This window comes from Polypterus senegalus, chromosome 11 (genome assembly GCF_016835505.1).
Source record: "Polypterus senegalus isolate Bchr_013 chromosome 11, ASM1683550v1, whole genome shotgun sequence".
NCBI lineage: Eukaryota > Metazoa > Chordata > Cladistia > Polypteriformes > Polypteridae > Polypterus > Polypterus senegalus.
The window spans coordinates 146,600,214-146,615,901 of NC_053164.1; the positions used below are offsets into that span (position 1 = coordinate 146,600,214).

General features: G+C 38.1%; 1 protein-coding gene across 1 annotated transcript in view; it reads left to right on the top strand.

Moving 5' to 3' along the window:
- Positions 1–6,424: 6,424 nt before the first annotated feature.
- LOC120539571 (solute carrier organic anion transporter family member 1C1-like) overlaps positions 6,425–15,688 on the top strand; it is an 83,877-nt gene continuing 74,613 nt past the window's right edge. Inside the window, exon 1 of the mRNA XM_039769770.1 lies at positions 6,425–6,443. The gene's annotated coding sequence lies outside the window, so the exon portion shown is untranslated. The remainder of the gene's footprint in view (positions 6,444–15,688) is intronic.

The following is a 15,688-nucleotide window of genomic DNA, read 5'->3' on the forward strand; positions in this document are numbered from 1 at the left end:
ATGTGACTCCTCACACTGCACAATAGCTTTGCAAGTCAAATATGTCAATACGCATTTTAGTTTTAGTATGGATGAAAGTATTTTCATAAACTATATGAAAATGGATGGATATTGTTTTTATTTTAAAAAGCCGCTTTTAAATGAAAACATGGTAGTGTGGATGTAATCTAAGACTAATGGCTAATTTCATCTTGGTTTATCACAGACATATCTGACTTGTGCTTCTCACAAGGATTTACAGACAACACTTACATAAAACAGTAGAATTTAAACACTTTCCTAAACCGAGTTCTCATATCACTTCACAAAAGTGAAGATAAACAAACTATTTTAAACCTGAGCATTATTTTTTGAATTGGATTCATCATAGTTTTCAAATCTTCACCCACATGTCTTCACTTCTCTCTCTCATCTGTTGTTTTCATTGTACTAAAGTTTTAACTTTATTTTCATTGAATTGAGTTTCATTTTTTTCTTAAATATACCATATAAAATTTCAACAATTCCTTTCATTTTAAAGATTTCCTTTTTTAAAAAAACAACAATATGTTCCGGTTGTTACTGATGTGTTATTTTTTATTTTGTCCAACTAATGAATTCCATTTTTGAATCTTCCATATGTATTGTAATATACTGAGCCACAACGCATTTCTGAAACATTAAATAATAATAATAATAAAAATAATAATAATAATAATAAGTTGCATTTATAGAGCGTCTTTCACGAACCGAAGATCGCTTTACATACAGAGTAAAACAAAAAAATTACACAGAAGTCAAAAGTTTGTGAAAAGTTTTCAGTTGAGATTTAAAGGTGGAAAAAGAGGTGCAGTGTCTCTCTCTGCTCATCAGGAGCATCAACCTACAATATCCTCTGGTAGCCCAGAGCCATTGCAAACCTAAGCATGTGCTAAGAATAAAAAGGCTAAGCAACCATGATTTCCCCTCTGACTCTAGTATACCCAAGGAATTAACTTCCATTGCATCTTTCAAAATGACAGAGCATACAACCTGGTGGCCCTGGCTATCCAAACTGGAATGCTGAGGCAAGTTCTTTCCAACTGTAAATCCATTACTCTTAAAAGGCTCTCCCTTTATTCTGTATCATTGTGGTGTAACACATTACTCCAGAAATCCATCCATCCATCCATTTTCTAACCCGCTGAATCCAAATACAGGGTCACGGGGGGTCTGCTGGAGCCAATCCCAGCCAACACAGGGCACAAGGCAGGAACCAATCCTGGGCAGGGTGCCAACCCACCGCAGGACACACACAAACACACCCACACACCAAGCACACACTAGGGCCAATTTAGAATCGCCAATCCACCTAACCTGCATGTCTTTGGATTGTGGGAGGAAACCGGAGCGCCTGGAGGAAACCCACGCAGACACGGGAGAACATGCAACTCCACACAGGGAGGACCCGGGAAGCGAACCCGGGTCTCCTAACTGCGAGGCAGCAGCACTACCACTGCGCCACCGTGCCACCCTCCAGAAATCCTGTACAAACAAATAAATTCATATAAATTCATGTGTATGTTAAGATTTGTTGGTCTCAAATTACTTTATCTTTATCTTAAGTTGAACGGATTTGTATATTTAGATGTTACTGTTACTCAGAGTTTCAGAAACCTATGCAAGCAAAAGTTTACTGCCTTCCTAGAAAGCAACACAACTTTCCCAAAACAGTGGAACCTCGGTTAATGAACTTAATCCATTTTGCAACTTTGTTCGCTAGCCAAAGCAATTTTTCTCATTGAAATTAATGTAAATACAATTAATCCGTTCCAGCCTCAGAAATTTTGTCATTTTATTTTTTAAGGGTTTTTCTGCATCCATCCTTCATCAACTCCTCCATGTCAGCATCATTGACCTCTAAACCCATACTCTTGCCAATGGACATGATTTCATTCACTACTTCGTTCGGCAGAGCTCTCTTCTTCAAATCCCTTGAAGTCTTGCTTTGGGACACAACTTGGCCAAAGTTTCCTCCAGGCAGACTGCAATGTGTGGGAAGAGACCTCACTCCAGACTTTGTCAATGAGGTTGATGCAGTGGAGGATGTTAAAGTGCTCCTTCCAAAAAACTCAAAGGGTCAAATCAGTGTCATTAGTGACCTGGAAACACCTGGAAAACAGTGCCATGGTGTATAGCTTCTTGAAATTGGAAATGACCTGCTGATCCATTGGTTGCAGTAATGGAGTAGTATTGGGTGGAACAAATTTAATGTTGATGAAGTCATACTCGATGTCCAGGTCTTCCTCCAAACTTGGTGGATGTGCAGGAACATTATCCATTAAGAGAAGACATCTAAGAGGAAGATCCTTTTCCTGAAGATAATTTTTGACAGTTGGGGCAAACACTTCTGTCAGCCAATCCATAAATAAGGTCTAAATTACCCATGCCTTGCTATTTGCCCTCCATTGTACAGGCAGTTTAGACTTTATCACATTATTGCGCTTAAAGACGCAGGGATTTTCAGTGTGGTAGAGTAAAAGTGGCTTGACCTTAAAGTCACCACTTGCATTAGCGCAAAATAAAAGTGTAATCCTGTCTTTTTCATAGGCTTGTGTCCGGGTAGTGCTTTCGCCTCTTGGGTGATGTAGGTTCTTCTGGGCATTTTTTTCCAGAATAACCCTGTCTCTTCGCAATTAAACACTTGATGCGAGACATAGCCTTCACTTTCAACAAACTCTGCAAATTCATCCACAAATACTTTTGCTGCTGTTTCATTTGAACTTGCATCCCCGTGCCTTATAACACTATGAATTCCACTTTGCTGGTGAAAATTATCAAACCACCCTCTACTTGTTTTAAAGTCTTGCTCATCGGCACTTGCACTGGGTGTTCTGGTTACCAAATCACTGTGTAGCCTTTTCACAAATTATTGCTTCGCTAACACTATCTCCAGCCAGCTGCTTTTCTTTTATTCAAATTAACAGCAGTTTTTCCACTTCATCTAGCACTTTAGACCTTTGTTTCATTAACACAGTCACTCCATTAGCCACTTCATCCGCCTTAAATGGCTCTTTGTTCTTTAGAATTGTAGAGACCGCCGATTTTGACATATTATATTCCTTAGCAATATCGGAAACATGAATGCCATTCTCGTCTTTTGATATAATTTCTTTCTTTACTGCTACACCAACAAGTGTCCTACTGCCACTATCACTAACACTTTTCTCTTTCTTAGGTGCCATAACGAGTGAATATGTAAATAAAAAAATAACATTGAAACTGAAAAAATAACAAAAAAGAAACGTTAATGAACACAACACTCAGAAAAGCAATGTTTACAGCAAGCAAACCAAGGCACAAATGAGCACAAACACACAATAACCGGTCTGTGCTTGCGTTCGTTATCCAAATTTTGGTCATTGACTGAGACAAAAATTGTTCAAAAAAAAAATTTGTTAACAAATTTATTAATTAAGTAGGGCATTCGTTAACCGAGGTTTCACTGTATTTATTTATGTATTACTGTAATTAAAATGAGTATTTTTCCCAAAGGTGACTAATACTTTTTAATATGCCAGCTTTCTTTTCATCTTTGGGGACAAGCATTTGTTTTGACCGTATTAAGTCCCAACACCAAGGGAGGATAACATATCACATTTTCATACAATACTTGAATATACTGAGAAGTCAAGCAAAATGACACCTTTTATTGGCTAACTAAAAAGATCACAATATACAAGCTTTCGTGGCAAATCAGGCCCCTTCTTCAGACATACATCAGACATACAATACTTGATTAACTTTTATCTGCAAGTGTTAAGTCTTATCTAAAAGACTCTAACTTCATATTCTTCTATTCTTCTTAGCTTGTTTGGATATGGTTACAATATATGATATGATACAATAATCAGATAAAAAACCTGCTGCAATAAATTCATACAAAACACACTCTAAAACTGAAAACACTATAAGCATAACATAGGTAGCACAGTGATACAGTGATTAGTGTTGATTTATCATGCATCCATTGTCCTAAGACCACAACACACAATTGTCTATCTAGAGTTTGTATTTTCATGTTTTTCTTACACATCCTCAAAGATTCATAAGTATGATCAATTGCTTATTCCAAACTGACCCATTTGTGGGTGTATGTGCGAGTGGGTCCTATCACTGACTCATACATTTTTATTTAAAAATGGTATTATTAAACAAAAGTGATCTTCATCCATAGTGTCATTTTTACATTGTTTACAAAAGTATCTCTGTCCACACTAAAGCAACAGAAAACACATAAGATGTAGTCATTTGCCTGCATTGGACATGCATGCATCATTGGAACACTCTTTGAAGAGGTGTTAACTGAACCGGCCAAGAAGCTAATATCAGAACTGTAGCGAGAGATAAATGATTTGCCTTTTGCGCATGTATGCAGCATTCAAACTGTACAAAACACAATTTAGATGCATATACATATAGGTAAGCAACACAACAAGTGCCATGGAAAACAACTCTTCTATGCCCACTATGTTGGAACATGGGTTTCTTCTCTGAAGGAATGAGATTTTGTAATGAACAGGACCCAATAAGGGAAGGGCTACACAATAAGGAAGAGTAAATTAGAGTGTGATTGGAGCCTGTGTTTTTAAAAGTCTGTATTTTCACCCATCCACATCACAAGGCTGAGACTATAATTTTAGAAGTATACAGCGCTAAAGGGCGTTTTCAAAAGTCTCCTTTTCAGCGAATGAAAAAACTGGGGTAGTGTGAAAGAAAGGTGGAAATGGAAACTAATCTCTGCTTTTTTTAATGAAAACGTAGTAATGTAGATGAGGCCTATTCACGGGAGCTGGTATTGCCTTCAATCTTCCATATTTCGCAGCATGGGTAGTTTCATAAACCATCTGTGGATTGTACTCATTGAACTACACACACGCAGGCAAATTTGGAGCCTCCATTTACCCTGATTGCATACTTATAGACTCAAAATAATCCCTGTATGAAAACCATACAGACTCCAGTCAGAAAGTAAGATTTGAAGCTGGCTCCACAAGGTCAGAAATGATAACACTATTAGCAACTATATAAACAAGCAATTGGATGCCATTTAGCAATTCACAAACCCAGTATGACATTTCTATTATGGAGTGCCCTGTCATCTATTAAAGAATAATTTCTATTCAATTGGTCCTAATACAATATCAGATAATGTAATCATTAGCAAATAAATATCTTAAAATCTCAAAGATTATCTCAAGATATTTATCATGAGTTTGGGTAGCAGTATATAGATAAGTCTTGCCATGCAGTAATGGTGGATTCTTAAAGATCCTGGATAAGAACTAGGATCCTAGGGATTGCCATGTCTTCCTTGCAGAGTTGTTAAGACTAAGCCAAAACAGATAGAAAACCATTTAGGTGTTTTTAGAAAGCAAACAGACGGCCTTTACTCATATATCTATACATTTTGTAAGCACTTTTAAACAATCTTGGAAAATCTTGCAACATTTTATTATTTTCTTCTTACTTTTTGCCTTATTTTAATTCCCACCTCATTAAAATTAACATGTTTTTGCTTTTTTAAAGTGGCTTTTTATATGGATTATTTCCTCCTCCACATGCTACTTAATATCTGCGATTTAGGCAACATAATCGTTCTGTATATGGATAAACATTCCATATCTGAAAGTAAAAAGAATTTTAGTAAGCAGTTAATCCTGACAATGTGAAAAACGACTTTGCTGTGTATATGTGTGTGTGTTTTAATAATTCCTAGTTGAGTAAAATTCTTTGTAGCCTTGACAACATTCTGATCCCTCATACCATTAACCCTATACCATCTACAATTTGGTTTGCATCCACTGAGGCTAATATTACAAGCCTGTAATTGAAAGATATGAATTGACTGCATGATTTATTACATATATCCACACCTACGTATTTTCAACATTTTAGATAGAAACGGGAACATTCTGAATTCCAGCTGTAATCCGCACCTGGTACCAAACTGAAACTCTTATCTCTTACCATAAATGAAAAAATGGCACGATCAAATATTTTTTTAGCTTTTCTGCAAATCGTTTTTTCTTGTCTATCATTTCCTTTTTTTAGCTTTTCGGCAAATCGTTATTTCTTGTTTATCATTTGCTTTGTTTGACTCATTCTTCACTAAGTAAAATGAGCTAAAGTAATTTACGACTAATAAAATAATGGTCCTGCACGGACTACGCACGACGTAAATCTCGTTCCGATTGTGGCCCCGGTTTAATCTCACCTAGATTAGAGGGTCCCTCACCCCATTGTTGGCCCACAGTGCGTGTTTGTATTGATTCAGGAGATGACTGGGCTGTTTTATTTAATTAGCTTCATGACCAGAATAAACAAACATCCCAGACGGTTAATTATTACAGAAAGATGCGATCAGATCAAAGTTTATGCGGCTCTGCGGGGGTTAGGAGCATTTGGCTTCGGCAGACAGAAAGGTAAGACGCTTTACTTGTAGAGCTCGAGTGCAGGCCTTACTCTACTTTCTCATTAAGAATTATTATTATTATTATTATTATTATTATTATTATTATTATCATTATTATTATTATCACGACAGTATTATTATTATTATTAACACGATAGTAGTGTTACAGATTAATTTACAGAAATTAATATCTAAGTTTTTGATTATATTTTGCATATAGTTCGGTTTCAACACGTCAGTTCCACAACTCCATTATTGCTCTTAATCTTATCAGAAAGGAACTTGTTTTAATTGGTCCATATTAGACAATCAGCCGAGCTGAGCGCAGCGAAGCAAGAAATGTGTTGAGGCTGCTGTGAGATTTAAATATCAGTGTCCAGTTAACCTGAACAGAGAGCTGGAAAGAAGAATCTGGAAAGCAGCCGAAAAGTTTGTGTAATAAGGTGTCTCACCGGGACTGCTGCAGACAGGCGAGGTGATTCTTTCTTTCTTTCTTTCTTTCTTTCTTTCTTTCTTTCTTTCTTTCTTTCTTTCTTTCTTTCTTTCTTTCTTCTTGCAGTTTGACAGACTAAAGAGAGTAGTCAGCAGGGAGCCGTTCCCTCAGTTACTGTATTTATAATGGGAAACTTTTCTCGAGGAGTGCTGCTTCCAGTACTGATCAATGGAATTGTCCTCTGTTGAGGTTCCTTTTCAGCCCAGTCTTGTCACATTCAGTAGGACTATTACGTGGTGGGGGGGTTCAATGAAGGAGACGGGAGTACAGATATTGTTGTTCTATTATTATATAGCACAGTACCAATATGTCGTTTAATTGGTGATAAATTGCGTGCAATATTAATGCATCATTTTGATTAATTTATATTATTTACATTTATATTTGTCTGTAACCGCTTGTTTCTCTCACACTTAATGTAAAATATTTATTTGTACAGCAATGCATAATATATTTGGAAAAAGCTGTACTTTAAGGATTCTGTAGCATGGTACTGTGCTCCAGTGGTCAGCATTACTTCCTTACTGCTTTTCCTTAAGCAACCTAAAGACGTGTGTGTTAGATTAACTGGAAGCTCCACATTGTCACAATTTAAGTGAGTGTGGGTGTGATTGTCACTTCCCAGGGCAAGTCCTTGACTTATACAGGTATTTGATGCTGCTGGTAGTTCCAGCACTTACCACCTAAACTGAAATTACTTAGGTCGATAGGTAGCTATAAATTGTACCTGTATGAATGTGCAAGTGAATGTACCATGCTGTTCCTTTGCAAAGGATTGAGGATTAGTTCCTCTCTTGTGCTCAGTGAAATGGAATAGGCAGATTTGAAAGAATGATTAAATAACATAAGCCGAATATGAAAGAGTATGAATGTACTTTAAATTGGAATCCTGTTCAGGGTCGGTTTCTGCCCCGAATTGGAATAAGTTGGTTTGGGGAAAAAAAATTAATGATTGAGTAAATGAAATTAATTTCCCCATAGTGAATATTCGGCAATGGACTCTGGATTCCTGCTTTGTGCACAATGCTACCAGAAGAGGCTGAGGTTGCTTTACCATGCTGTATTGTAATGAATTGTTTGAATGAATAAATGAATGAAAGCAGTTGCCTTGTTATGGGTGAGTGTGAATGTACTGTGCAATGTACTGGCATCCTTTACATTATTGTTATCTGATGTTACTGGCAAAGATATCCTTTAATATATTTATTTAGAACGAGGTAGATAAAATGGATGGTAGAGTAGTATTAATTTAAGGTAATCCACCTGAAGATAAGCATGTTTGGGCCTGGCCAGTACTTGGACTGTAGACCAACCAGGACAGCTTGAGTTGCTGCTTGAAGAAGTGTTGGCGAGACGAGCAGGGGAAGTTACCCATGGTTACTCAGTATCCCAGTGCAGCAACGGGGATGTTATGCTGTCCCCCGTAGCTCTGTCCACGTAGTAGTGAAACAGGGCAAACTTTAAAAATCAATAAAAAAATGTAATTCTGGCCAAGTGGAAGGTAGGTACGCTCCAGTGTCAAACATTAGCACTATAGTTGATCGTGTTCAGCTTTGACGGGAGAGTGTCCTCCACATGGTGGGAAAAGCACTTGGCAGTGATATTTCTGCCAGTTAGCAGGCCCCATCTAAAACACACATAGCTCTGATCTCTTTCTCAAAAATTTCAAACATTACTCCTTAACAATCTGTAGGTGATAATGTCTGTTGAACAAAAGGGTATCTCTAGCTAAGCGGAGGCAAGGTATTCTCCAACATGTGGCGAGAGGTACACCGACTTGAACTGAGGCAGGTGTATGAGTGAGGATGGCCCTGTCTGCTTTACCCTTGGCCCGCAGTCTCTCTCCCGGATTCACACAAATAAATCGATACCAACTCCAACTCCTTAGTTTCCGGTACTTCTGACTCTAAATCCCTGACTCCGACTCCTCTGTATTTAATATGCTAATGTATTTTCCATGTTGATGGAAGGGAGGCAACATACACGTCATTTAACCACAGAACTACTGGCTAGGAAGCTGACTATCTACCTTATTGGCCAGTTTAAACAGAAGACAAGAACCCCTGAACACACATCAGGCCATGGCACACACCTCCACCTAATATCATTACACTTGTTTACACTCAGATAAACTTGTTAAACACATTATATCTGAAATAAAATTAAAACACTTTTTGTAATGTACCATAATCCAGATTACAACATGTGAATGTCAGGTTGTATAATAGCTCAGCTGAACTTCACACTAGTAGTAATACAACTATGCACTGGGCTTTATTCTTACTTCAGAGAAGTACTTAATTATGACTATTGTTTGTGAAATAGGACATTCGAATTTGCTGTACTTTTTTCATTACAATTTAAATTTATTAGGAGTTGGAGTTGGTACATTTTTGCCGACTCCGACCCTGGCTCCAGGTACCCAAAATTGTCTCCGACTCCTCAACTCTGACTTCAACTCCGACTCCACAGCCCTGCTTAGCACAATGAGAGAATTTGCAAAATCAACCAGAATGTTCAAGCAAATCATAGAAAAAAACCTGATCTAAATCTGTTAAGTAGTTCTTTCGTGAAAAGTGGAAACGCATGCATGCAGATAGACAGACAGACGTTGGATTTTATATATTGTCACAAACTCCACAAAGAGCCATAGCAAGGTTTGGGGCAGCCACTCGTATACTTGGTTTCCTGGCTACAAATTGTCGTTTTAAATTATTGCACTGTTGTGTACAAAACCGAGTCCAAAACAGAACTGAGGGAATAGGGAAAAGGTGGAGGCTTTTAAAGGGGAAGACAGGAAGTGAGATCAAAGGGGTCGGGCTCAGGAAGGTCTTCGGCCATAGGTTTGAGCCCGGACGTGACATCACAGGGGCCAGAGCTAGCAAGGTCTTCTTCCATAGGCTCAGTCCCAGAAGTGACATCAAGAGGGCCAGGTGGAATCTCCCGTGAATTGTCTGCAGGCAAGGGAGAAAAAGAGTCAGTGCACTCTGCCACATCCCAGTATGATTCGGAACTGCCCTTACTCAAGCCCTTTAGCTGCCTCCTATGCGCACTTGTGTGACAATATATATATAGATGAAATAGAGGACCTGACTGTCTATGACCATGATGTCCTAGCTAAACTCCCCGTCATAGCTTTGTCCATTCTGGCCACCTAATTATTCTTTGTTCCTAATTGACTATTTCTCTTACCCCTGTACCATGTAGATAAAGTTTGATGAGAGTACTAGTGCAATACTGGTTTCTGTCCCATCATTCACATGGATGCAACACATTGGTGGTGGTTGAAGTGGCTCCTTGCTATTTGTAAAGCATTTTGAATAGCTAGAATAGCACTATATAAATGTTTTAATTAATATAATTATGTTAAATACAATACAGTGTTAAACATCCAAAAACATAGAAGTGTAAATGCACATTCATTTATTTCCATGAGTAGCAAGGCAAAAATGGGTTGAAAACTAAAAAATAAAAAAGAACATCTTCTGGAAATTTCTGGATAACCATTTGTCCCTTGTGTAGCATTCATGCTAGTGAAGTTTATGTTAAAATAAAGAGTAATGTTATTTAATTGTTCTCATCTGATGTTATGCTTTAGACCTGAATGTGTTGTTGATATTAAGATTGACATGCACTGACATTAATGCTGCTGTTCAGTGCCATCATTTATTCTGCCAATAAGATTTTGTTGCACCCAATACTGATAGCATAAACAGTAGGATTGTGTTGGAGAGAAACTGAAAAATGTGTCTGGCAGGTTAGTAGCAGTAGTAACAAGATAGCTATGCTCTGTTGGGTCACCCCTACACTTAACACTGAAATTCCATAATAAAGTTTTTCAGCTGACTGAAAGTGGGATCAAATATACACTGCATATGAACAACTTCACACCTTTAGAAAACTAAGAGGAATAATTCATTGGAGTATGCAAGTTTTTGTACAAGGGGTCTGATGTAAAATGATGTATCATGGAAGCTCTTTTTAATTTTATTTTAAATTCTTACATTGAACTGTGTGATTGAACAAACAAAGAATTTGCAGCTTTGTATCCAGGTTAGCATGAGAATTACCAGAGTTTATTAGAACACAGATGAAAATCAAAGTTTGACCCACTTATTTAGTTAAGGTACTTAGCTAACTAAGGTAGTAAGGTAGTGAGCTTAGGTAACTTGTTTTAATTTGCTGTTCATTGCCATCTTAAAATATGGGACAGTACTAATTGTTAAAATTAAATAAGGCGAATTCTTCCAGATTTCCATTAATCTCTGCATAGAGAAGTACATCATGTTTTCTGTCTTTTAAAGTACTTCTTTCAGCACGTTTCAAGATTTATGAAAAAGATTTCAGCTATGTTTACCTTGTGAATAGCCAAGACAGACAAAATCAGACTAAGCTCCTTTAAGCCCTGTGGAACGAGCCCCAGACACAGACAGGTAGACATGGTTAAAGCACCACCACACGTTTATTTACACTAATATTTACAATAATAAAGTGCCACACAACCCACAAACTCCCCCAAAGTCCAGGCCAATATCACACTGCCTCTTTCTTTTCAGGCCACCTACCTGCCTCCTCCAAGACCTTGTCCTCTGCACACCTGACTCCAGCCAACGAATGGAGGGAGGCGGCCCCTTTTATCCACACCCAGACGAGCTCCCGGTGCTTCCTGACAAGCCTCCGCCGACACTCCCCAGTGTGGCGGAAGTACCGGCTGCACACCTTCTTCCCCCCAGCTCTTCTGGGTGTGGCGGAAGTGCTGAGGGCCAAGGCTCCTACAGGGTTGAGCTTCAAAGCTCTGTACCCGTGGCCCCTAAAGGCACCAGGACGGTTGCCCCGTCATGGTCTGGAGGAGGCGCAAGCTCTCCTGGGCGTCCCGGCTGGGTAGCAGTCCCACCCACTCACCACAGCTCTTAAATCCTCTAATCTGAGGGTATTTTACACTTGAAGATTGGTTTTGCATTTCCATTTCCTGAGGATTTCAGATTACATGACTGTTTATCATAGGAAAACCCTGTCCCTATGACTTGAGACTGTGACTAGCTAGACTGAATCACTGGGTATACCACACTACACGACAACTTCTGACTTGCTAAAATTTCATAAGTGAAATCTGCAACTGAAAATCTCTGGAAAAGTCATGTAATGTGGTATGGTTTTTAGCCTGTCAGAATATGCCCTTTAATTCTGCAAGGCACCCGTTTGCATATAGTACATCTGTACAACTTCTAGAACAGTACTCCAAACATGAGTTTACTATTGACATAGGTTTTGAGAAAGGTACACCTTAGCAATATGGCTATGTTTATAAAGAGGGTTATATTACATGATGCAGATACCATTAATTTTTTTACACTTACCTAATAAACTAGGTACTATTAGTACCTATTAGCATCAAGCAATTGTTGGGAAAATTATTTTCAAAATTTTCCTGATGCTTCATTTTGCTAATGTGATTTTGAATGTTGTCCCAGCAGAAAAGCAATAGACACAGAACATAGGCTCACCGGACAAAAACAAATAGTCTCTGCAAATGTAAAAGGTGATACATACTTCATCATAGGACACACCAGCACGAATACCATCCTGTAATAAGATAGAGAGTGACAAGGAGTAGTGCCATGTGTTTGGTCCTCCATGGGAAACGACAAATGTGAATGATTGACAAAAATGGGGTTACTGTGGTAATGGGGTTACTGTGGTATAGTGTACAGGAAATTGCTGACTGTAATAGTGTGTCAAAGCATATTATCAAATGTGTGGTTTGGAGTCTCAAACATAACAAAAGTGAGTGAGGCCTCCTTAAGTGACTCACGATAGGCTTTACTGATTAGGTCAGGCCACCTTTGCCTGCCTGTAAAGGCTTTACTCAGTGGGGCTTAAACCCAACTCCAGTGGCCTGTCTCAGGTTTTGGAGACCTAGAAGGAATTTTAGTCTCAAAACAAACAAACATCCCAAACATATATTAAAAAGGCACACAAAATGGGGGGAACCGTAAACCTCAGCTTGTGAACAAAAGGGCATATGAAATGATCTTTGGGAAAAGGATTTATTAACAAAAATAAGCAAAAATAAAAGGAAATGCTCAACAGAAGCAATAAAAGAGCTGCCTAAATGGCAGTCTAAAATTAGCGAAGTCTCAATTTGAAATCCAGAAATTTTAAATCCTTACAACAGAGCAAGAAAATCAGAAAACCCAAAAACAAATAACAATAAAAAGCTCCATGCAACTGTTGTTATGGTTCTGCCTTTGTCCAAAAACAATTTCATCAGCTTTATGACCTTAGTCTTGGAAAGTCTTTCTTCCCTGGGGCGACTGGGATCTTTTCCTGAATAAGATCAAACACAGTTGCGTTGGGTGTGACAAGAGCTTCCACCTGCAGCCACACTCACTTCAGTACACATGTACTTTTTGAGCATGCCCATGTAGATCAAATACAGTAAGCTCTGCAGTCTACTTTTGACTTTTCGCTGTAGGAAGATACATAAATGAATCAAGGTAAATACCATTTTATCTGGCTTTTATATAAGTAACATATACATGTTTTTCATATAAAGACCATCACAAAACATAATCACAAACAGGACTTTGCACGATACCTTGGCGAGCTCTGAAAGCGCTGCCTTTTCTTTGAAGGACAGGTGTGGGGTAGACTGACTGGCAGGATGATGACAGACCTCTTGCTGCATCCAAACGGTGCCGTCTTTTGCCTTTACGCCTGGTGCAGCTGTGTTATTCTTATATGTGAGTGGACGTTTCTTGTGGGGATGGCTTCTGTTCTCTTTCTCTAATGTAGAACCCTCATTCTTATCTGAGTTCACCTCTGTTCTAGCACATGTTTATCTGAAAACCACAGTGTCAAATCGGGGCAAACAATGAACGTCTTGATTATGAGTCTGTAGTTCTTACTGCTACACCACTAAATCAATCGTATAAAGGATGTGTCAATGTCGCACCCTAACGCGAGTTCTTGTTCTGCAGGTATATTCTTGAATAAAAGCACATTTGTTTTGTTATACTTGTACCTTTTGTGAAAGTGTTTATTTGATATTTGGACTTCAGGCTTCACACATTATAGAGTTCATGTCTACATTTTGTCAGTTATTACTAAAACATGAAAAACGTTTCTGTTTTAACAATGTGTTTACATAGATTGTTGTAGACACGGAACACACATGAAATTAATGTATTTCAAATAACGATAAATTATTTACCCTATACAACTCCAGGCAACTCACATGCAGGTAAACAGACTTGACTGAGAGAACTTTCTGCCCTTTCTGCATTAGTGGGGGGATGGGATAGCATGCTACTTGCTGCTTTTGCTGATCAACACATTTACTACACAAAAGAAGCTGACAGAGAGGTGCGAATGGATTTAAGGTGGGCTGGGATTACAAGTTTTTTCTTAGGCTTTGGTAATTCTAGTTTTAATCATCTTTTCTACACAATTTAAGCTCTTTGATCAAACACTCAGGAAGGAACTATGTGCCATGGATATCTGGAAAAGAGTACCAAAGTAGAGGCCCATGCTAATAGTAATTTACAAAGTAACACATTATTATGGTGGCACAGAGCTGCTAACGCTGGACTGTTTATGTCTAAAAATGTGTTATCTGTCGCATTTTTGCTTGTACTTAAATGATGCAATACAATGGGTACATAACAAACCACATAAAGCATTCCATAAGGACTGTATGCAATGTGTTGTTCAAGCGGGAGGTGGTTCTCTGATATTCTGGTGGGGTTTCAATTACAAGGAAGTGGGATATTTTGGTTAAGGTAACAGAGCACTTCAGCTTCAGCTTCTGAACAGAAACACAGAATGACTACCCTAGTAAAATTCAGAAGCATTCTCACATCTTGACTGGCTAACAGAATCCCCAGATTTAAAACCCATAGAAAATCTACAGGACTATTTGAAGCATAGTAAAATGCTAGCAGGGTCATCTGACCAATCTGGCCAAGTTGTGGGATATGGTGCAGGAAGAGTGGATGAAAACTGATTGATTCAAAACTCTGCTTCAAGACTCCTTACACAGACCCACAACAGCAAGCATATAACACCCATCCTGCTCTGCCTTCACTGGCTTCCTGTATGTTACAGGACTGAGTATAAAAATATTTTAATAACATACAGAGCTTTAAATAACCTTGCACCAGAGTACATCAGTCATTATCACTAACCTCCTGTTCACCCACTAAGGCCTATAATTTTGGCAATCTTATTGTGCCCAAAACTAACCTCTACTCTATGGTTGTTAAATCTTTGTTTCTCATACTTTTGAACAACCATTCCAATTTAATTAGAGCAACTGACTGAATTAATTTGTTTGAAAAACAAATTCAACTCTTTTTTTCAGGGAGGCATTTATCTTACCCTGATATTCTGACCCTCTTTTCAGTTTACCCTGTCTGTCCAAGTGCTCAGGATGATTTATGTTTGTATCACAAATTATGTGTTTGTTCATGGTTTTTGTGTATTATTTTGTATTTTATTCTGGTGTATTGCCTTTTATCCTGTTTTAATGATTTGTTTATACTATATTTATCTGTATTTAGTGTTTTATGTAGATACTATTTTAATTGTATGCCCTGTTGTTCTTTCTAAACTTCTGTGAAGTGCTTTGAGCGTGGGAAAGGTGCTATATAAATAAAATATGTTATTATTATTATTATCTGCAAATTGGTGGTGTCCATTCCAGACAGTACTGCAGCTATCCTTTATTTCTTACAGAGGAGATAAGCACTATTAGGTAATAT